This window comes from Triturus cristatus, chromosome 2_2, assembly GCF_964204655.1.
Source record: "Triturus cristatus chromosome 2_2, aTriCri1.1, whole genome shotgun sequence".
In the NCBI taxonomy this organism is placed as follows: Eukaryota; Metazoa; Chordata; class Amphibia; order Caudata; family Salamandridae; genus Triturus; species Triturus cristatus.
Window position 1 is genome coordinate 1,059,010,486 of NC_140582.1, and position 25,158 is coordinate 1,059,035,643.

At 49.9% G+C, this 25,158-nt stretch overlaps 1 protein-coding gene across 1 annotated transcript in view; it reads left to right on the plus strand.

The window, feature by feature from the left end:
- The window catches only part of LETM1 (leucine zipper and EF-hand containing transmembrane protein 1), a 567,062-nt gene that overhangs the window by 266,500 nt on the left and 275,404 nt on the right, over window positions 1-25,158 (plus strand). The window lies entirely within an intron of this gene.

Below are 25,158 nucleotides of genomic sequence, written 5' to 3' on the forward strand. Positions count from 1 at the left end.
GTGACAGTTAGGTCAGTTCTTTTTTCCGGCTCCTTCTATGAGGATCCTGGAGCTTGAGCTCTTCAGTTTTTTGACTGAAAGTGACTTTTCTTCAGATTTTCTCAGAAAATTCGACATTTTCTGACTCCTTAAGGCCTATTCTGCTGGTTTTTTGATTTAATTCAAATTTTTTCCAGTCAGAATGCCTGCCTTATTCAGGAAATGCCCTTCCTGTGGCAATAAGATGGCACTGGCAGATCCACACTGTGTGTATTGTGTGTCTTCCATCTTCACACAATCCTGACCAGTGTCCCCACTGCCAGAAATGTTCCAGTCGCACTCTACGCGATAGAGAGCGCATAAAGCTACATGCCCAGCTGGAGAAGAAAAGAAGCCATCATGGGGGCGACCATGGACCCTTCAAACCTCCCTCTTCAGCCAAAACACATCAAAAACGGCGACATACCACCTCTCCTGAGCCCAGTAAGAAGAATTCCAGGAGATTCGCCATCTAAGTCTCCGTCGAAAAGACCCAGCCATTCTTCGGCGTCAAGAGACTCATCTCGACGTCGAGATTCTCCGCCGCATACAAGTAAGTCTGCATCGGGGCACAGCACTTCGGGCTCGAAGGCTGTTGGTCCTATGAGACTTGGAAAGTCCCCGTCGACGTCGAGGCTTCCGTCGACGTCGAGACACTCTCCGCCACCCTCGAGGGGGTCAGCGTCGAGAGTTACGACGGCGAACATCTCGCCGCAAGTGGGCTTTTCGACGTCGAGAACTTCGTCGAAGTCCCATCATTTGACGTCAAGAAGATCGACACCGACTCTACGTCGAGATCACCATGGTCGACGTCGAAAACACCAGCCCGACAGCGAAGGTCGACGTCGAGGTCTCCAGCTCGCCGTAGACGATAGACGTCGAGGCCACCGTCGAGAGCGGAACAGCATTCCAAGAGCAGATCCCCTCGATCGACGCTGATGGTGACACAAACTTCGTCGACGTCGAGGCATTCGTCGAGGGATAAAACGACAGCAGCCACAGAGGAGACCCCGCGTAAAGTGATGTCCAGGTCCAGATCGTCATCTAGGGACCAGTCATCATCCCCTGGACTGCATATTGTGCAAATTTATCAGGATAAATCTCCTAAAGCTACTAAAAGATATGGTCTCACACCTTGCTGGCTTGAGAATGTGGGCACAGGTGACTGCAGAAGTCCGGGCTCGGACTACTCTTGCACTTATTCACTCTAGATTCTCACCGCGGAGAAGCAAGACTCCTCCCAGGAGACCAAGATCGCCTTCATGCTCCAGAGATTGTCCATCTTCTCCCAGAAGACAGAAATCACCTTCTAGACGCCGATCAAGGTCTAGGGTTCATCACAGCGACCGTCCCCACAAAAGACGACGCACCACGTCACCTACATGGTCTTCTTCCACTAGGTCCTCGGTCCAGGACAATTCTCCGACTTTTTCCTCGACTCCTCCATCTCGGGTGTCTCCCATTGATGACATTGCTACCTTCTCCGATGTCCTGGGTAGGGGTGCGCAGAAACTGAACATCACGTTGCACACCCCTGTGGTTCCCACATCGATCATATTTGACACGTTGCACCATCGCACAGCTCCCAGACCTCTGCTTCCTTTGGTGCCAGGACTCTTGGAACCAGCTATGGCCACATTTCTCACCCCTGCGACGGTAGGCTCTGTGCCTTCCAGGATCGCCCAAAAATATAAGGCCCCAGCCGAGGATCCCTTATTCCTCAGAGCGGATCCACCAGCGGACTCCGTCATTGTGGCGGCTGCCATGAAGTCGAATTCAGCGTCAGCGTCAGTGTCATCTTCTGTCCCCCCCAGAGAAGGACAGTAAACAGATGAATTCCCATGGCAGGAGAATGTGCAGTACTTCAGCTTCGCACATGAAAGTTGCAAGTGCCTCAGCCCTTCTCGGGCAATATGACCGATCTCTTTGGGACTCTCAAGGTTCTCTGAAAAGCTCCCTAAAGAGGACCGGCAGGACTTCAATGAGATTCTTCTTGAAGGTGGGCTTGTAGCCAATCAAATCACAAGTGCAGCAGCGGATGCCTCGGATCTCGCCGCTCATGGTTATTCCTATGGAGTCTGTTCTCGGCGCTCAGCATGGCTGCGACTGACAGGCCTTAAGCCTGATGCGCAGAAGATTTTAAACCTGCCTTTTAATGGCTCTTCCTTGTTTGGGGCTCATGCCGATGACGAAATGAATAAAATGAAAACAGAAATGGATACCGTCAAGGCTGTAGGGCTGGAAAAGCGCAAGGAATATCGGAAGCGCTTTCGTCAGGGCGACAAACGTTCCTTTCAACAGAGGGTTCAAACCCCTCAATGGTCCTCCCAGAATCAACAGAGGCCCCAATTCCAACAGAGGGGTCGTAGCAGAGGAAGAGGGAACGCCAAGCAGCAGCAGTCCACCTCGAAGCAGTGAGGCTTTACTACCTCCGGCCCGTTCGCCACTCCGGTAGGAGGGAGTATCGTTTTTCACCTGGAAGAGTGGGAGACCGTAACAAGAGACAAATGGGTGCTGAATATTGTGCGGCATGGTTACTTGCTAAGGTTCAAGTCTCCCCCTCCGCAAGTGCCCCCGCAATTGAAACACCTTCCTCGACTTCAAAATCGGCTTTTACAGAACAAAGTGGCTATTCTCCTCTCCAAAAGAGCCATAGAGGAAGTTCCACCTCTCCAAAGAAACCAGGGGGTATATTCCCGCTACTTTCTAGTTCAAAAGCGAGGAGCAACCAAAGAGTACAGGTCTATTCTCGATCTGCGCCTGCTGAACAGGTTTATCAGAAGGGAAAAATTCAGAATGTTAGCCTTGCATCAAATCTTTCCGCACCTTCACTAGGGAGACTGGATGTGTGCAATCGATCTACAGGACGCCTACTTCCACATTCCTGTCTCAGTGAAACATCGCAAATTCCTCAGGTTTCAGGTCTCGTCACCACTACCAGTACCGAGTGCTTCCGTTCGGCCTCAAATCCGCCCCTTCGCACATTCTCCAAGTGCATGGCGGTGGTGGCTGCCTTCCTCCGCAAGCGGAAGATCTTAGTCTATCCCTATCTGGACGACTGGCTCCTGAAAAGTTCCACACCTACGCTGCTTCAGCGCCATATCTCGTACTGCCTCAACCTGCTGCAGTCCTTGGGGTTGCAAGTCCACTACAAGAAGTCGGTCCTCAACCCCACTCAACGGATACACTATCTGGGTGCTTCCCTGGACTCCGCAGAGGCAAGCGTGTGTCCTTCGGAGGAGAGATTGTCATCAATGCTTCTCAAGTGCAACACTCTTCTCGACACTGACTTCCCACAGCCAGGCAAGTGTCTTCACTTCTGGGGTCGATGGCCTCGTGCATTTACATTGTTCCTAATGCACGCCTTCACATGCGGCTTCTACAACAAGCACTCGAAGATCAATGGTCGCAGAGGTCAGGTCGCTGGGAAGATCGTGTCTTTCTGCACCAAGCGGCTAGGGACTCCATCAGATGGTGGATGAAACGTTCTCATCTGCTGCAAGGAGTCCCTTTTCATCAGATGCCTCCAACACAGACAGACGGTCACAGATGCCTCAATGCAGGGCTTGGGTACTCATATGGGCCAGCTTCAGGTACAAGGTCTCTGGTCCAACCCAGAAAGAAGTTATCCCATCAACTTCTTGGAGCTACGAGCAGTCCATCTGGCGCTCACATCCCTGTATCCGTCTCTTCAATCCAGCCATATTCAGATTCAGACAGACAACACAACAACTATGTTCTATCTGAACAAGCAAGGAGGCACCAGGTCACGAGTCCTGTCTCTGGAAGCCCAATCCATTCGGCAGTGGCCTATCAATCATTGCAGTCCACCTGCCAGGAACACTGAACGTGCAGGCAGACGGCCTCAGCAGAGTCTTCGTAGAAGCACACGACTGGGTGCTCAACTAAGAAGTCGCCCAGGAGATCTTCCGGCACTGGGGAGTACCGGACATCGATCTGTTCGCAGATGCGGCAAACAAAAAATGCCCCGTCTTCGCATCCAGGTTTCCCCAGAAGGGATCACGGGGGAACGCACTTTTGATCAGCTGGTCGCAGACATTGCTCTATGCTTTTCCTCCTCTCCCTCTCATCCCAGCGGTCATTCAGAAGTTCTACAGGACCAAAACAAGGATGATCCTGATAGCACCAGAGTGGCCACGCCAGTGGTGGTACCCGGATCTCCTCCAACTGTCAGAGGTGCCACACCGGAGGTTGCCCTGCCTCTCGAACGTATTGACCAAGAACCAGGGGAGAGGGTTCCATGCCAACCTCCCCTCCCTCCGGTTGACTGCATGGCTCCGGAAGTCATTCAGTACGGACATCTAGATCTTCCGGCTGACTGTATGAACATTCTTCGAGAAGCAAAGAGGCCCTCCACTAGAAAGTCTTATGCCTTCAAGTGGAAGAGGTTTTACATTTGGTGTAGGAATAACGCTCTTGATCCTACTCCAGGTCAAGCACAAGTGATTCTCCCCTACTTACTGCACTTGGCAAGGTCTGGTCTAAAGTAAACCTCTATCGGAGTCCACTTAGCTGCTATCACAGCTTATAGAAAGTCTCCTACCCAGGCCTCATTTTTTCAACTGCCTGTAGTTAAGGATTTCCTAGAGGGGCTTAAGAAAGTGTTTCCACCAGTGAGGTCTCCTCCTCCTCCCTGGGAGCTTAACATTGTTCTCTCCAAATTGATGGGTGCTCCTTTTGAGCCTATCCATAAGGCATCTTTGCAGCATTTGACCTGGAAGGCTGCTTTGTTAGTAGCCATCACTTCAGCCCGCAAGGTAAGTGAGATTCAGGTCTTGTGCTGCAACGAGCCTTACACTGTTTTCCACGCCAATAGAGTGGTGTTACGTACTCATCCGAGCTTCCTGCCCAAGGTGGTCTCGGATTTCCACATAAATCAGGTTATCACGTTGCCCACTTTCTTTCCGCAGCCAACCTCTCCCCCCGAAGAGAGCCTTACATTCTTTAGACCTCCGGAGGGTATTGAAGTTTTACCTTGCTAAAACCCTTTCGCTTAGGAAGTCTGACAGGCTTTTTGTCAATTATGGTCTAACTAACACCGGGCTGGCTGCTTCCAAAAGATCTATTTCTAGATGGATTGTTTCCTGTATAGCCTTGTCTTATCAACTAGCTCACAAGGTTCTGCAGGTCAGACCAAGAGCGCACTCTACCAGAGGGAAAGCTTCTACTGTATCTCTCCTTCGCAACGTTCCTTTATCTGAAATTTGCAAAGCAGCTACATGGCGCTCTATACATACCTTTACACGCCATTACTGCCTAGATTCAGATGCACAGGCCGATGCCCAGGTGGGGCAGGCCTCTTTGAGGAATTTATTTGCATAACTGCTGTTCGAATGTGATTTTACTTCATGTTCTAGATGCTTTATTGCTCGTCCGCGAGACTTTGGGTATGGGCTTGCTACTCTATTCATAGATTATGACTATTGATGAGTATCCTCTGGATGAGAAGGATTAGTTACTTACCTGTAATCCTAGTTCTTATCCAGGGGTATACTCCTCAAAGTCATAAGCGACCCACCCACCTCCCCGAACGAGCATTCTCTTCAAGTTATTGTTTATTGATTGCAGATCTGCTCAGGTGCATGTGCACCGTCAAAAAGAACTGACCTAACTGTCACCTGTGGTGCATCATGGGAGCAGGGGGTCTCCTACAGGTCTTAAAGGCACGGCCCCCCTACTCTAATGCCTTAAAGGCAAGGTGTCAGTTTTCTTTGTTTTCTTGATACTCTGCTGCAGCCTACAGGCAAATGCCTGCAATTACAAGTTTGCTTTTATCGCAATAAAGCATTGTTGTGAGACAATTGGTTTAGTGCTTCCTTTTTTCCTTATGGGTTAGGGGTACTACAATGCACACCTATGTAATTTCAGCATTTTTGCCTTGTTTGAAACATTTTAGGCTGCATGTATATGTTTTCACATATGCATATATATGTATATATATGTATTTTCTATATGCTCCGGGATCCCGCACGTGGGCAGGGATTATTCATAGATTATGAGTATACCCCTGGATGAGAACTAGGATTACAGGTGAGTAACTAATCCTAGTGCAGTACCTTGGTTGGAGATGCTGGATGCCACCTGAATTACATCATATACCTTCTCATACTGTCTGCAATCCTGGATTTCTCCTTTACTTAACTCTCACATTTTCCCCTCATATATCATAAACTGCTGTCACATGCCTATATTAAGTGAAGAAGCACACCTTCACCAGTATTTAGGTTCTTCAATGTATTTTCCAAGTACAGAAATGCAACCAACCCTTACATGACACAGTCAGCAACAACCATTGCTATATTCAATCAGGGCACATACATTGTACATTCTATATTCCATTTCATTGCCTAGAAGATGTTGCTAAGACTACTGTTCCATAGATATATTCTACTACAATACAACATATCTCCCTTCTAAAGAACCCTCTTACATACATAACAAATAAAACCCACCAAATGCACAACACAATGTCTGTCCATAAGTACCTCCATAACTAAATACAAATACAATATGACATTTAATTTCTAGTACTCTCATATCACTTTTCATTTAAAGCTTATTCTTTTAAATGCTCAAATAGCTTTCTTGTCCTAACATTCATCCTCATATAGGACTCTTACTGTTCCTCCTTCAATTCTTTTTTACTGTTCTTTTTTTCTCTCCTCTCTCCAGCCCTTACTACTCATCCTTCCTACTTCTGCCTTACCACACCTGACTGTTTCTTATATTCCATCTTTTTCCGTCCTCCAACTCTACACTGTACTTCCTCATATTCACAATCAGTTTTGGAGTTGACCACTTGGATAAACCTTTTCTTTTGCCACCCAGCAACCATTTGCGCACAAAATCCCCACACTCGTGCTCACTTCCTCTACCCTTTCCATCCTTCATGTACGTTGTTAGTTTTAATTTGTACCCTTCTCAAAGCCAAAGCGGACGCAAGGCAGAATGTCTTGCACACAAGTCGAAACGCCCCTTCAGGCCTTATGAATGAGTTTTGGTGTCTCGAATTTAGGAGCAATAACATCTGTTGATATGCGCTTGAGAGGTCGAGAATAAAACCATCCTCCCTTAACTCTCTTATGTTGGGTATGGGAAGATGATCTGTCCATATATTGTCATTGAGCTCTCTTAAATCTACACACATTCTCATACTACCATTAGGTTTACGGGCAATTACCACTGGACTTAGCTATTCTGGAGATTTTATGTGTTCTGTCACACCCTTTTCCAATACCCGGACCCATCCTTCATTATAACACGTAGATTCCGCACCTTATGGGCGTTTGCAACCGCTCCCTTTTTTAGGACTAATTTGTGTACAAACTTTCTTAAGCATCTCAGTTTTTCTCTGAATAACTCAGGAATTTTTTACCACACCCCTACATCTTTAAGATTCAGCAATTATGCTTGTTCCTTTGCACTGGGGTTTAATACAATGTTTAACGCTCTCTGTTCCAACCAACCAAGTAAACAACGGTCTTTCTCCACCACGTACACCCAACTTGTAGTCTCTTTAAAATGTAGATTTGTTTGGAAACATTTCACATTAGGCAATTTTGTTTACAATACCCAACCAACTCCACTCTAGTTTCCGACAAATCTTTTCTACCCAACTTGCCCCAAGTTTCCTGGTTAATCAGCATCTATGGCGATCATGAATCCACCCACATTTCAACTTTTGCCTCATTCGTCGACACCAAACATTTAGGCCAACAATATTGCTCACATTCTGAAATGTTGATCCTGATTTCACACACTTACTCAACTTGTGATCGTTCCAGAATATCATATAACATAAACACTTCCACATCTTCATCTGATTCACAGTCCCTTGAATCAATATTTTACCCTCCTTGCTGTACAAAATATACACCATCTTTGTGTTCTACTTTCCTTTGCTTACACACTCTAGAAAAGTCCCCACTGCTGTCGCACTTTGAAACATTTGACTTTCATTGCTGGACAATTTCCTGATGTTACTACATGTTTCAAACTACCACACCTGTAACCGGTCATCTTCACCCCTTCAGTCACCTTGCTAGATTTATTTCCTACCTTTTTGTGTCTATCCATCTTATCCACCAGTTGCACAGTCGCTTTACCTGACACCTTTTTCTCTAGTTCCTTTACATAGCATGACATATTTTCTATGCTTTTAGCCACAACAGTAGCCTTTTCTAATGAAGGGTTTTTCATGCTTTACAACTATTCTTGTGTTTTAATATTTACAGTGCGGCTAATTAATTGGTCCATTATAATTTCCTTATGCAGATCTTTAAAGTTACATTTGTCAGCTAATGTTCTCAACACTCGCATATTCATCTATGGACATGTTAGATGACTGCAAGAAGAATCTGTGGTGCTCTGCTAGTATTCTGACCTTCTTACCATAATGTGTCTCAAGTGCTTTCATTGCCATGACATATTCACCATCCCCTCACCTTCCTCATCAGATCCAGTTTCATCGTCTACATTTCTATTACCATATGGCATTGTCTTCCATACCTTCCTCCCTTCTATCACCTAGACTATGTTGCAACATAGCCAACTTCCTTCTTGTGATGAAAATGTCTCCACCTCAAGCTTCTTGATACATTTTCGAAGGCTTCACGGCCACGCTAATCTTCCAATGGCATAACTGAATCACCAGGGGCAGCTAGTAAGACTGGTGGGGATGTTATGGATTGCATAATTAAAACAAAGTAGTCACTGTTGTCTCGAAAAATACTAAGTTACTCAACAAAAGTAGTCCCAGTTGTCTACAACACCTTCCTTTAAGTCATCTTGCAGCTTCATATGGAACAGATCTCTACTGGCTTCAACAAGAGCAGATGTCCACCGTTGTACGGTAACAATACTTTAATCAAAGTATCCCAAAATGTCAAAAATATAAACGCTGCTAATGTTTGCCAGCCATGTTGTTGGTTACCCTGCTGACTTCACACATCAATTTTGAATTGTACAGTATGCACAACTCAGTGCATTCTTCAAAAGCACTGAAATTAAGCCTTTGGCATGCTGGATTCAACAAACCTGCATCGGCATAGTGCGTTCTTCGATTTATGCTATTTGACTCCATGCGCTAACTAACACAATGAACTCGGACCTTAATTGCTGCTTTAGTGTATTCCTTACACCAGTCATCTGAGCTTTACGCGCAAGTACATGCGCCCACTATAATGGAATGGAATGAAGACAAGTGCTGGAGACACACTCTCACTCACCCGTGCACTCTCACCGTAATCTTTTAAAGCTGTTTAAGGCTTAATTCTTCCATTGTGGTTACTTTCCTCAGTGACCACTCATCCGGTTCTATCACTGTTCTCATGAATACACACTGAGTAAACACTGACTGCTGCCGCTTGCCCAATATGACTTCAACTTGTGTTGGTCCGGGTAGTGACACATCCCACCCTCGTTGCCATTAAAGAAGCATATCATACCTTCACCAATATTTAGGTTCTTCAATTTATTTTCCAAGTACAGAAATGCAACCAACTCTGGCGAGACTTAGTCAGCAACTGCCAGTGCTATATTTAATCACGGCACATACAATCTATATTCCATTTCAATGCCTAGCAGATGTTGCTAAGTGTCAGGCCCAGCTCCGCAGGATTCAGTCGCAGCAGAAATAAGAAGTCCACCTCCGGATCTTTCCAACACCCAGATAGAGAATACGCACCGGGTGTTCGAATGATCGGGCGAGGGAAAGGGATAAGGAAGGGACAGCGTGGGAAAAGAACCTGCAACAAGAAATGCAAACAATACCAGAAAACAGTCTACTCTCGGTAATTCTCACTAACGGTATTCTTTCTGCGTACCAATATCTGGCTACTGCTGAGAACACTTTCATGGGACGTGGCGAACCCCCTGCTCTGCACTCTCGGTACACCGCTAGAAGATGGGAAGAGAAGCACAAGCGTTACAGTCCACCACCGCCGTCAGGCTAAACACCTCTGCCCCCTCAATGTGCACTCATACATACCCCACAGTACGTGCTCTCTATCTGCCATAGGTCTCAATAGCCAGTTCCAATGTTCCCACACAAACAAAATGTAAAATCTGGGAGCAGGGTCCCCCTTTCCTTTAAAGCAAAGATTACACGCTAGAAGTCTTTTAGATTTCCCCCGAGGTTTTATTCACCTCGTACCACAACCACATTCCAGGATCATGTCTGCATATATGTTCAACACCAGAACCTGTAGTCTTCAGGTATTCAGCAGAAAGAATGCAACGTTTTTTTCCCAATAGTGGTTACCCTCACCACCTTTTGGTATTTCCACGATTTAAGATGTGGTTCCTTAATCCTCACAGCAATACGTGGTTAACGACACCACTGCATTCCGCTGATTTTCAATAAGGCGTTTTTTTCCTTTGATTTTTATTGTTCGTGAAAAAACACACACACGGTATCATGCGGTACCCCAAACCGCTATGATCCGCTGTGTTGCTGGTGTCCTTCCCAAAAGCTTGCGCTCCCACTCACGGAAGTACGCGCCGCTCTTCCGCCGTACTCCGCTGCGTTCCTCCCAAGACTGAGCGCTAACACCACCAGGCGCACTGAGGTCCCTGAAGGAACGGCAATACGCGGCGTTGCCTACCGCCGTATTCCGCTCCCACAATGTTCCCAAAAAACAAAGACTGTCGTCGATACTCACTAGGTCCTTAGACTCGCCTCCGATCACCCTTCACTATTGGATGTGATTCCTCCGAGGGCAGAGCACTCACCGACGCTGGCTTCTCCTGTTCTCCGTCTGAGAACGCAAATACGTCCCGGAAACAAAATAATGCGCGGCTTCCTGCGCGGCTCCGGCCCCTAAATCCGCTTCCTCCGCTAAGCCTTCTGGGACGTGTAGTTCTTTGCGGCTTTGCAGGCGCGGCATGGTCGAACCCTGACACTAAGACTACTGTTGCATAGATATATTCTACTACAACACAACATTAAGCTTCTCAGGGAAATATTCCTTTTTCTCTAATTTGAAGAAAACAGTGATTCAAGCGATGGTGATATTCCTCCTTGACTGTGGGTGCTCTTTTTCTCAGTCTTTTTCACCAACTACTACACCTCCAAGTTACTTAAAATGTTGCTGCTAGCCTCCTACTCAATCTGCCTCAGCACTCTCAAATACATGTTCTGTCTGGCCTGCACTGGCTGTGGATTGCAAAGTGTTCACTTTTCAAAGCTCTTTATTTCGGTCACTGTGCCATTCATGGCTCTGGTCCTCCGTACCTGCAGAACAAACTTTTTCCCTACCAAACTGTTCACTTCGCTACGCTTCTCTCCTTCTGATTGTTTTCAGGATTCACCACTCCAGATGTGGTGGTTGCGCCTTTTCCTGTCTAGGCCCGAAACACTTGAATTCTGTTCTACCAATCCTCCTTCAACATTAACTTTCTGATGCCTCGTTTTCTTTAAAATTCAGTGGTCTGGTTATAGCGACAGGATAGACAGTTTTTTGAGTAACGGTGCCGCTCTACAGTCTCATCTTCATCAATACAGACTCACAGGAGACTTAAACATAGTACAGAAAAAGGCCCTTTTTTTTCAACTGAAATTCAGGAGTTAACAGTCCTGTCAGAATTATGTTGCGTTCTGGAGTGGGTCCTTCCAGTGGTTCCGTTCCCTTTAATGTTTCCGGCCCTTCCTCTGGGTTCTGTGCGGGGGTTTCGCCTGCTGCCTGGTGGTGGTGCGGCTGGGCTTTGCTGGGTTGGGAGTTCCTGACCGTTTGGCGGTTGCTCTGCTACCTTCCTGTCGGTCCTCCTTTCCGCTGTCATGTGCTTGGCATGGGCGGACCTTTTCGGCCGGGTGTTCTGCTCTGGGTGTTGTTCCCTCGGTGGGTGGCCTCTTTTTGGTGTTGGGATTCCTTCTGGATGGCGCTCTTCTGGGATTGTCGGTGTCTCCTCTGCGGGTGCTGTGGGCAGCTCTCCTGCATTCTTAGAAATTGAAGCATTACCTCCCGTCTCTCCCTCGCCTTCCTTCAGTACAATTGAGGACATAGCAAGCAGAAGAAAACAGAGACGGACAGCTGAGTGAGAAAGAACACTAAAACAGAAACAGTGCCCCAAACATAGTAGATCAACATCCCAGGAACCCAGCGGCCTAGAACAGCAGCCAAACGTTCTAGACACGCAAACGGACAGCGACAGTCAGACGGAGAGGGAGAAGACCAGGTCGCAGTCCAATAGATCCCACAGAGGAACCCTCCCGGCAGGACTCCACAACCGGCAGGCACCACAGCAAAGCACGCCGGACATCCAGCACCGAAGCCGCCGAACAGCGAGAGGAACACCCCGGAACCCCCCACAGGAGGAACCACCCCCAAAAGACGGACAGTCAGCAAACCGGGGACCAAAGCCAATGACCCAACAGAGCAGAGGAAGGCCAAACAACCACCGCAACCAGATCAAAGCTAAACGAGAACCTACAGCCGATCCAACACCCCCAAGCGCCGCGCAGAGTGGCCTGCAAACAAAAAACAAGGCCCAAAAGTCAAGAGCCGCAACCCGAGACCCCCAGTGGGACCAAAGGGAGGACAGCCAACACCAGCAGCAAAGACCCCGAAGGGAAGGACCAGACAGGGCGGGGGGCAACAGACCCCCGCCAACCCGCAAGAACGCCAGGAGCATCAAGAAGCCGGAACGCCCCACCCATACCGCAGGACATACCCTCGACCTTATTTTCACAAACTGCGATAACCTTAAAATCCTCCCTTCCTTACCTCTGACATGGTCTGACCATTTTTAAATACCTTTCGAGGTACCCTTGAACCAAATTGTCAAACAGGTATCTGCGATAAGAACACAAGGAAGAAAATGGCACAAGCTCTCACTTACTGTCCTAGAACAAAAATACCATAACAGTCTAAACCCTCCTCCGAAAGATCTAAATGAAGCGGTGCATATACTAAACAATGATCCAACGACCGCTATAGAGAAAATTGCCCCATTACAAACCCTTACTTCCCGCAGACAAAAACCCTCTGCCCCATGGTTCACTCAAGAGCTAAGGGCACACAGAAGCATGTGCAAAAAGATGGAACGACTTTGGAGGCAGAACTATGATCCGGGTGCCAAGGTCCTTTACCGACAACGCCTTAAAGAGTTTCGCAAACTCAAACGCGACTCTATGAGCACCTATTTTTCAGATACTATTACCAAAGCAAAAAACTCGACTAAGGCCCTTTTCAATATAGTGAAAGATTTCACTCATCCCAGTGCACTGTCCTCTCCAGTACCTATGTCCCAAGCACTGAGTGAAAACCTTTCAAACTTCTTTGAAGAAAAAATAGCCAACATAGCGGCAACAATTCTTCAGAACGGAACCGACATTACCGAAGACCTAGCCACCAACTGCAAGCATGCATTTACTGCATTCCAACCACTTACCAAGGAACATGCTCTGAAATGATTTTTGGAATGTAAATCTGGCTCTCCACTGGACCCAGCCCCGGCCTTAATCATGAATGAAATTGCTCCCCTCATTATTAACCCCCTACTCGAAATTTGGAACTCCTCTTTACTCACTGGTGTTGTTCCCTCCGCCTGGAAACACGCAATGCTAATTCCAATCCAAAAAAAAGCTGGCATTGATCCTTCCTGTCTAAACAACTACCGACCAATCTCACTCTTACCAAAACCTGCTAAAGTGCTTGAGAAAGCTGTTCAAAAACAACTATCCTACTACCTAGAATCAAACTCTTTGTTCCACGATACCCAATCAGGTTTCAGACCAGACTATAGTACTGAGTCGGCGCTACTTGAGGTATCGGAGTCGATCCGAGAATGCACGGACAGGGGAGAGGAGGCCATGTTGGTCCTCCTCGACCTATCCGCGGCATTTGACACCATCTCTCATGACAAACTACTGGCTCGCCTGCAAGAAGTAGGTGTCTGCGGACCTCCCCTTTCGTGGGTAAAATCTTTTCTCACGAACAGAGTCCAACAAGTGATGCTGGGATCCTTTCTTTCCTCTAAAAAAACACTGATTTGGGGCGTTCTGCAAGGCTCTGCCCTTAGCCCGCTCCTTTTCAATGTGTATCTCAAACCACTGGCAAAAGTGGTTGAATCCTGTGGCGTCAAAGTAACCTTTTACGCCGACGACACCCAACTGGTGTTCTCCTTCAAAGACCACTCTGAAAAATCATTCAACAATTTTCGCCATTGTATGCTGAATATCGCCTCCTGGATGTCTGCCAGTAACCTAAAGCTCAATACAGATAAGACAGAAGTCTTATTTTTCAATCAGAAATCGCCCTTACCTTCCAATCTCTGGTGGCCGCCTGAACTCAACCCTACCCCGGAATCAGTCCAAGCCGCCAGAAATCTAGGCTTTCAATTTGATAACACCCTCTCCTGTAAGACCCAAATCAACAGTCACCTCAGCTTGTTTCGGGAAGCTACGAATGATAAAAAAAATCATCCCCTACCTGCCGCTTGACTCTCGTAAAACAGTAGTCCATGCCCTCATCACCGCTCATCTGGACTACGCCAACAGCCTGTATGTAGGTGCTCCTACTTACCTCATTAACCAACTACAGAGAGTCCAGAACGCAGCGGCTAGGCTGATTTGCAATATTCCCTACCGTCATTCCATTTCACCCCACTTGATCAAACTTCACTGGCTCCCAATTAGACAGCACATTCAATTTAAAGCCTTAACTCTGGCCTTTAGAGCTCTCAATGATCGAGGCCCCACCTACCTACGTCGCAGAATGAGGTTTTCACAAGCCCCACGAAACCTCAGATCTAACCATCTCCGCCTCATGATCTGCCCCCGTTTCCGTCTTTCACGCACGGGAGGAAGGGCCCTTGCAGTAGCCACATCCAAACTATGGAATCAGCTGCCCACAGATTTAAGATTTCTGACGTCAGAACCTCTATTCCGGAAAAAACTAAAGACCTGTTTTTTTGCCCAGATCTAATACTAAATCCTCCTTTCACTTCCCCTTGACCCTCTGAGATAATGTCTTCAGCGCCGGGACACCTCCGTCGGAGGTAGCTGGGCGCTCTACAAAATACTAAATAAATAAATAAGTAAATAAGCCGCCCACAGCACCCGCAGAGGAGACACCGACAATCCCAGAAGAGCCCTATCCAGAAGGAATCGCAACACCAAAAAGAGGCCACCCACCGAGGGAATAACACCCAGAGCAGAACACCAGGCCGAAAAGGTCCACCCATGCCAAACACAGGACAGCGGAGAGAAGGACCGACAGGAAGGTAGCAAAGCAACCGCCAAATGGTCAGGAACCCCCAACCCAGCAAAGCCCAGCCGCACCACCACCAGACAGCAGGCGAAACCCCCGCACAAAACCCAGGGGAAGGCCCCCTCCCGGACACGGACCGACCTGGGCAGCAGGGACAAAAGACCCCAGAGACCAACCCAACAGGATCCAGACGGTCAGGCGGAGAAGAAAACGAGCCCCGGGAACCAGAAAACACCCCAGAAGCCAGGAGCCCCGGCCCCTGTAGCCACAGGACCGCCGGAGGAGCTTCCGGGACAACAAGCCCGAGCAAGCGAAGGAAGAGAGACCAGGTGTAGGCAGGACAAGGGAACATGGCCACATAAAGGCCGAAAACGAGCCTCAACGAACACCAAGCCCCGAGAGCGGACCAGAGAAGACGCACCCCAGGTCACCAACAAACCTGATCCCCAGAAGAGCCACCAAGGTCCCCGAACAGACCGAGCAAAAAAGACACTCCGCCTGCACACAGCAAGAGACCGACTGACAGACAAGGACGAAGGAAAAAACCCTGCACTAAGGAGAGCCACGAGAGGCACCAGGACCGCGGGAAGCCCCCAGGGCGAGGGCCGGAGGCTAAAGGGAAGGACGCAAAACCGAAATGAGCATCTCTCACAGCAAACCGCAGAAAAGAAGCGCCGAACTACCCCAGCATAAAAACTCTGCCTGCCTCCACCTCCACCTGTACATAAACAAGCCGAGCTAGTACACAGTTGAACTGCACCGTGAGGGAGGGTCCTCGTGGATGCAGCCCACAGAGGAACCCAGCAACACAGCCACCGAAGCTGCCAAACAGCGAGAGGAACGCCCCCGAGCCCCCACAGGAGAAACCACCCCCACAAGAGGATAAGGCACCAAGACCGTGGACCGAAACCAACAACCCAACGGAAGGGAGGAAGGCAAACAACACCGGAGTCGGACCAAAGCGAACAATCAAAGAGACCGCCACCCGAAAGGACTCCACAACCAGCAGGTACCACAGCAAAGCACTCCGGACAGCCAAACTGAGCAAACAAGACTCCACAGCCGAAGAAGGAGCAGGACAGAACACAGGCAGAACCACCCCGTGACAGAGCCACAACGCCGAGCGGACTGAGGGACAAAGGACGGAACCGGACCAAAAACCAACAGATCCGAAAAGACCTGGCAGAAGAGAAACGTACAAGACAAAGCCCACAACACCCCCAAGTGCCAGGCAGGGGCGACGGCAACCAAAAAACAAGGCCCAAAAGTCACGCGTCGCAACCCAAGACCCCCAAGGGGCCCAAAGGGAGGACCAGACAGGACATCCAACACCAGCAGCAAAGACCCCGAAGGGAAGGACCCAACAGGGCGGGAAAACAAACGCACCAGACCCGGGAAAAAAACCCAGGCAACAGACCCCCCGTCAACCCGCAAGTACGCAAGAAGCCGGAAAGGAGCCACCGACAACCCCAGAAGAGCCCCAGCCGGAAGGAACCGCCACACCAAAAGGAGGCCAGCAACCTTGGGAACAATACCCAGACCAGAACACCAGGCCGAAAAGGCCCACAAACGCCAAGCATAGGAGAGCAGAGAGGAGGACCGACGGAAAGCCTGCAAGCAACTGCCAACCGGACCGGGACCCCCAAAATAGCAAAGCCCAGCCGCACAACCTCCAGGCAGCAGGCGCAACCCCCTCACAGAACCCAGGGAAAAGGCCTGAAACTCCAAAGGGTACGGAACCTTGGAAGGACCCTCTCCTGAATGCAACACAACAAAGACAGAAGAGGAAAACAAGGAGCCCAAGGCCAACGGGGAGCAACCAACACCCCCCAGCACAGACCCACCGGACCCGCACCAGATAGACCCGGAGCAGCGGAAAGGGGGTGGGGGTACACAGAAGACCCTGAGTCCTAGGGGAGGGCAAGCTGCCAACCCCCCCCAAGCCCCGGTACCCCGGCCCAGAGACCAGAACCAGGCCACCCTGGCCATCCCCGGAGCCGCAAACAGGACTACCACAGGGAAGGAGAGAGAACCCAGGACGAACTAAGGACCCAGCACAACAGAACCGCCAGCACACAGGCCACCCACCGAAGGCAGAGAGCCGACAGCCCCAGTACCCAGACCTGAGTCCACAGACACAGGACGCAGGCAACCAAGGAACAAGGACCAGAACCTGGACCCACCCTGATGGTGGGCAGACCACTACGCCACCGGAACGACAGACGGAACCAACACCCACGGACCCCGCAGAGAGCACCGAAAGAGCACCAGGGCAAGCCCAAATGCCCCAACACCCGCCAGCAAGAGGACCTCCGGGAGGCCAGCAGGAACCAGAACCTGAACCAAACCCAGCCAAGCCCCGAACAGGCCGGTGATCGAAGCCACCACAAGCGGAGACAGAGGAGCCAGCCAACACCCAGCCAGAAGGCGACGGTGAACAAGCCACCAGGAGAGCCCCCCCAAACCACCCCCCCCAGAGACGGACCGACAGGGGCAGCAGGGACAACAGACCCCGAGACCCCGGAGACCAACCCAACAGGAGTCTGTCGGACAGGAGGACAAGAAGAAAACAAGCCCAGGGAACTAGAAACGCCACAGAAGCCAGGTGCCCCCGAACCAGCAGCCACTGGACTGCCTGAGGAGTCCCCGGGACCACAAGGACCGAACCCACAAAGGAAGAGAGACCAGGCGCTTACCGGACAAGGGAACGGGGCCGAGCAAAGAAAGAAAACGAGCCCCAACAAACACCATGTCCCGAGAGGGGACCAGAGAAGACACTCCCCGGGTCTCCAAAAACCCTATCTCCTGAAGAACCACCTAGGTCCTCCCGAACAGGCAGAGCAAAAAGACACTCCAGCCGCATGTCGCAAGAGGTCGAACAGAGAAGGACGAAGGAAAACCCCCGCCTCATGAAAGAGCCACGAGAGAGCCCGGACATGCGGGAAGACCCAGGGCGAGGGCCTGAGGCCGAAGGGAAGGACCCAAATCAGAAAACGGGCGTTTCCCACAGAGAACTGCAGGCAATGCAGAAAAGAAGCAGCGACTGGGATGCGGAGAGGCGTGTCCCCGAGACCCACGGCTCGCCAAAAGCCGCCAGGCAGGACCAGCGGAACGACGATCGAAGGGCCAACACACGGAAGGGAACAGGCTGAACCCAGAAGCGGACCCACAGGAGAACCAGGACGGGTCGAAAGCAGTCGGACACCCCCAGCCCCAGCCCCAGAATGGAGCGGGCCCCAGACCCAAGCTCCCCGACAGGAAATCAGCAGAAGGAGCACATGGCAAGCAAACAAGACACCCAGTCCAGCACAGCCACCCAGCGGGAACCGTAGACAGGCACCGGAGGCAGCCGAACCCCCGAATCTGGAGGAACCTGCACCAAGACGACCCTGTACCCATGACACACAGTACACAGGACCCAGCCTACAGAAACGTTCTGCTGCCACCGAAGAGGGGATGCCGAAGACTACCACCCACCGTCAGGGAACCGACCAGACAGCAGTGACAGGGACCCATCAGGGACGGGGCCCACAGGCAAAAAGGCAGCAAGCCAGGGCGATAAAACGGGCGAAACCGCTCCCACCGGAAAGAAGGTGGAGACACCCACATCGGGGATGACGGAGAGGTCCCAGAGCAAGGCACCCGAGAAAGGCAGGATGCCCCAAGCAAGGCAAGTAGAGGGCCCAAGGTGCCGACACCCAGCCACCACGAACAGCCGCCGCCAACTGGTGGATCCCGAGTGAGGCCAGACGCGACCACGAGTTAGCGGAGACCCCAGAGTACGGCTGGGTGAGCCCCGCCCTCGAGCCCTACACGGGGGAGGTGTAAAGAAATGTCCCCGGTCGCGGCCTACAAAGAAGCATAGTGCATTGCCAGAGCAGGTTGTGGGGCTCCGTTCTCAAGCAGCCGGGCACCCAGAGGAGAACTGAGGAGAGACACCTCCTACCCGGGTTTTCAGAGATGGGCTGGAGGCTGTCGGAAGAGACGGATCCTGAGACACAATAGAGAGACGCACATACAACCGGGAAGAGACCATATTGCAAACAGCTGGTCCCCCTGGGAGAAACTGATGGGCAATCCTGAACCCAGGCTGGGGATTACAGGACGGAGTGAGGGTGTCTGAGGTCGGAAATTTAATCTGAAACTGTGACTGATTGAACATTCACTCCAGGGGCCCACACTGGATCAGTTGGGCGTGGCCGTGTGAGGAGGGGGAGAAACACCCACAGGCAATACAGTTTCTGAAGAGGGTCTGAAACCCAGACCTGTAGGAACACAGGAGTGACTAAGGGGAGGCCCCCTCCACCTCCTGTGGTCATTACAACGTAAAAGGTACAGGAGAAGGGGGTGGAACTGTGAACTTTCCCCCGTCTGCGGCAAACTCCCCACTTGACAGAGAGGAGCAGAAGAGGCAGATGCCGTCGAGGTGTCTTGGCAGCCCGAATAAACACTGAAGAATAACCGGGGTCACCCCAGGCCGGAGAACTCAGATACTGATCATAGACAAACTGGGGGACCCTGGAAGTGGTGGAGCTGGCAACTGGTGGAAGGCAGGCATCTGCCTCTGGGACTACCGCATCCCTCTACCGCAACGATAAAGATCCATTGGGTGAGAAGTGGAGTAGAATCTACTACTCCACACATCTACATTAAAACAGGGGAGACACGCGGTGTCATGGAGAGCTAGAGGGAGGGCGGCCCAGTGGCAATAGAGCACTGAGTAAGGGGCACCCCGGATGCGATCAGACGATGTTATAGAGGGACGGGAGACAGCTTAATGATGGTCAAAGATAGGGACCCGATGCCCCAAAGACAAGGGAAGATGGACAGATATACCAAAGTGACAGCTCTGCTACCTGAGGCGACCGGACATCCCATTTCCATGCCAAACAGTGCAGCTCTCCTACAGGCAATACAAGCATCCAGGGAGGCATTGGAAGGCAGAATAGATGCAAGCGGAGCAGCGCATCTCGGAAACAGAAGACCTGGTACACGACCTGAAGGGAGACGTCACGATGCTAAAGAGCGCCTTGAAGGAGACTATGTGGAAAGTGGATAACACTGAAAATCGAGCAAGAAAAAACAACCTGCGCTTCATAGGTTTTTCAGAGGATATTGAAGGGACGGACATGGGTTAATTCCTTCTCAAATGGCTAAAAGGCACACTCACAAATGCCCAATTCTCCACCTGCTTTGTGATTGAGCGGACACACAGAATGCCGACTTCCAGGCCTCCGGCAGGGACGCCCCTCCAGACCAGAATAGCTTGCTTCTTAAACTACCAAGAAAGAGATCTCGTATTACGCGAAATGAGGCGCCTGGGTGAGGTCCGGATGGAAAACGCGAAAAGAATGGTGTTCCCAGGCTATTCTAGGGAAGTCCAGAAATTGAGAAGAACCTTTGACTCTGTTAGGAAAAACTGAGAAGCCTTCAAAAACTGTATATGTTGCTTTTCCCGGCCAAGCTCAAAGTCTTGCTCCAATCCAAGACATTCTTTTTTCAGGCACCTGACTAGGCCTGGTCATAGATCGAGGAGCGGACTCCCAAACTGCAAGTCACAGAACAACAAAATTCACAATGCCGAACTCCAGATACAGTTGTAAGGCCCAGAATCGCGAGAGCCAAGACCAAACGTCGCCTGGGACATGGGCTGAAATTTCAAGGCTGCACACCCAGGAAATTTGGCGAGACTGGGGAACGAACAAGCAGAGACCTGGACTCAGAGGAGGACTTGACGCAGGAACCTAGAAAATTGCCACTGACGGGAGGTTGACCGAGGGGACAACTCTCACCAGATCCTGGTCGTTCGGGGAAGTCAGACAGTGACCACCCATTACTGCAGAAAATTAATCGGCAAGAGGAGCCAGAGGTTGCAGATGAGGCTGGGGAGACACTGCGACCTGCATCGCCAGATGGGAGGGAAGAAGGCTGAAGATCCAGGGCATGCCGGATGCCGAGGGGCAGTAAGAGAGCACTAGGTGCTAGTTGAGACTGTTAAGGCCTTGACTGGGGTGGTCCTGAGTTTTGGCTCAGAGCCCTGCAAGTCTTCTATTTTGATTAGTTAATCAACCTATTGTTGGGGAGGGAGGGACAGGGGTGAGGGGACATAGATCTCTCAGGCCAATTCTACGGCATAGTTGTTATGTTGACATTTGGTTGGAAAATGCGTGGGAAGTGGGAGAGAGTGGGGAGGTGGTAATTGGGGGGGGGGGGGGTAAAGGTTCTACGAGATGGCACATATAGAGGGAACTTTTGCGTTGGCAACGGCCCAGAGAGGCATGCTAGTGCACATCTTGGCACTAATAACATATCAAGACATGACAGAACAGATATGGTGGAAACGACCTCAGGGACAATGGTTGAAAAAGATTACACAGTAATGACTTGGAATGTCAATGGCCTGGGGAGCCAAATTAAAAGAGGCCTGGTAGCTAGATATTTAAAGAGGCTGAAGTCAGATATAGTGTTCCTCCAGGAGACACACTTGAGGAACGTGTTGCGCGTTCTTGGGGAGAGGCATGTATACTACCCTGGCCCACGCAGGGTTTACTTCAGGCTCTAGAGGGGTGGCAATCCTTATAAGGAAAACCGTGCCCTTTCATACCTCCAACACATGGACTGATCCGAATGGCACATATGTGGCGGTACAAGGAATCTGGGGCCACAGGGACATTACACTGGTTAGTGTTTATGCACCCCCACGGTTACAACGACAGACGCTTGAGAAGGTGACAGAAATCCTGCTGACAGCGGACTCCCCCTTACATATAGTGGGTGGAGACTTTAACGATGTGGTAGACCGCGGTTTGGATAGACCGGGAGGGACCGGTGGAGGGAAAGGGACCACAATGCTGACCGAATTTGCCCGTACCCCGGGTTTACAAGATATTCGGCGCAGATATCACCCATCGGAGAGGGCATACTCCTACTTCTCTGGCGCCCATCGGGTGTTCTCTAGACTTGATTACTTTTTTGCTCCAGCGGGCGAACTGGGTAAGGTGACGGGGGTAGATTATTTCGTGAGAGGACTGTCGAATCATGCACCCCTGTGCCTAACAGTGGGCGGAGGAACCCGTGGAGAAAAGGGAGGGTGGACATTAAACGCCTGGGAGCTCCGAGACCCGCAGATAGCAAAGGATTTGAGGGTAGAACCGGAGCTGTATTTCCTAGAAAATAAAGGATTGGTACCTTCAGCAGTGGTTCTATGGGAGGCATTTAAGACTCTGTTAAGAGATAGAGCACAAAATGCGATTGCACATAAGAACAAGAAAGAGAGGCAAGAAATGGAGACTCTTGACAATAAACGTTGGTAATTGGAGCAGGATATGAGGGGTGAGCCCAGCCAATACATCATTCACCAGATAGAAATAACATCCACAGAATACCAATCGTTGGCACGTCAAGAAGCAAAACTGATGTATCTTGCTTCGAGACATTGGCTCTACGAAACAGGAGGTAGGGCGGGGAAGCTGTTAGCATGGTTGGGCAGCAAAGATGCAGAAGCCAGAAGGGTACACACCATCCAGTGGGAAGGGCAGAACATCACCTCAGCTAGAGACATAGCTAATGCCTTTGCAGGATATTATACCACCCTTTACAAAGCCAAGAAACAGGAGGGAGACGCTTGGATCCAGGACTATCTTGATGATATGGTCCTGCCAGTCGTGTCCCCTGCACACCGGGGAGAATTAGAGGGAGAGCTTACGCTAGAAGAGGTAACAGGGGCCATACATAAATAGAAGTCGGGGAAAACCCCGAGACCCAATGGTCTACCTGTGGAATTCTTTAAGGCTAATTCCGCACTTTTTGGGCCATACCTCCTTGAAATGTTCCAGGAGGCTCAGGAAGACCTTATCCTACCCCCTGACTTGCGAAATGCTACGGTTCTGGTAATCCATAAACCAGGGAGACCGGCAACAGATTGGGGCGCATACCGGCCAATCTCTCCTAAATGTGGAGATGAAGATTTTGGCATCCATCCTGGCAAATAGGCTGACCGCAGTGGTTACCTCACTTATACACGAAGACCAGTCGGGATGTTTGGCAGGAAGGGCAAAGAGATTTAACTTACGACTAGTAGCAAATTGGATAAGTACGGTCCAAGACAGACCGGAGAGACACTTGCTGTTGTAATTGGACGCAGAAAAAGTATTTGATGCGGTTCATTGGCCTTTCATGTGGCAGACATTAGAAAGGTTGGGGTTTGGTCCCTAATTAATTTCATGGGTCGAGCTACTTTATAAGGCACAGAAGGCGAGGGTGCAGGTTAATGGGACGATGTCAGAGGAGTTTGAAATAGAGAGAGGAACTAGACAAGGGTGCCCACTATCAGAGGCTCTTTGCGTTGACTTTGGAACCCCTAGCGTGCATAATAAGATCACATCCGAAGGTAAAGGGATTCACGGCACATGGAATTGAAGAACGCATCTCATTGTATTCGGACGACGTCCTTTTGTACGCCACTGACCCCATATCCACAATTACAACCCTCTTCCAGGTACTAGAGAAATACGGAGAACATGCGGCCTATAAGACTAATTGGACAAATCAGTCCTCTACCAGGTGGGTGGAACCCATGAGTTGTACGACCCCCCCCAGGGAACTGCAAGTGACTACAGAAGGGTTTAAGTATTTAGGGAAGTATATATCCACAGACCTCTTGCTATGCCTCACATGAAATATAAGCAGAGTTGTGGCAGACTTCCATGCAGACGTGAAAAGGTGGAGAAAATTACCCCTAACATTGTTAGGCAGAGCAGCAATGTACAAGATGATCATGCTCTTCAAGCTTTTATATATTTTACAGAGCACACATTACAAAATTCCGGAGGACGTATACAGAACAATAGACAATGGGGTGTGTACACTCCTGTGGGGGGGGGGGGGGGGGGGGGACAACCACGCATCGTGCTTCGCACACTGCAGTGCAATCAATATAATGGGGGTATAGCCCTCCCAGACATTAAATCTTATTATCGAGCTGCGCACCTTACAGTAATATACGAGTGGGGGCACCTGCCGAGAACACACCCGACATACGCATTGGAGCAAGGATAATTTGAGGCATGCTCCCATCTACATTACATATATGGAGGGAGGGGAGTCCGACACCTGTTGCTGGCAACTCAGAGGGCACTGGAGGTATGAAGGGTGGCAGAAAGGCAAATGGGCTGGGGACAAGAAAATTACGAGGCAGACCCCAATATGGGAAGGCACGCGTCTCCTGGAAATTGGGAAACTGGAAGGGTTCAAAGGCTGGGACAGGATAGGATTTTCGAAAGTTGAGGACCTAATAAAAGGGGGCTTCTTGATCTCTTTTGATTCCTTGCAGCAAGAATTTCAAATGGTAGATAGGCAAAGGTATAAATATATGCAAATACAACATGCATGGACGTCAGAGGGGATTGATATTGCAGGTACCCCTGAATTTGCGCCGCTGGAGGGCAGATTCTTGCAAGAAAGAATATCAGAAAAGGCGATTGCCTGAACTTACAAGAGACTTATTAATAACACCCCAGATAATCTGGTGGCTCCGAGGAGAAAATGGGAGACTGCCTTGGGCAACTTGGAGGATATAGACTGGGAGGCGGCGCTACTGTACCCGAGAGAGAGGTTTAACCCAAATTAAAATCCTACATAGCACGTACATAACAAGATCTCATCTCTATAAAATGGGGCAGACGGACTGGCTTAGTTGCAAGACAGAGACCGGCACGTTTGTACTCGCACTGTGGGAATGCACACACATACAAAGATATTGGGTCAAGATAATGGGAGAGTTCAGCAAGATACTCGGGTACCATCTTCCGAATGATACCAAATATGTTTTGCTTGGCATACCTTCGGACATAGACCTGCCCAGGAGGAGTCTTGTCTTGTGTAACTTGGGGATGGCGGTAGCTAAGAGAGA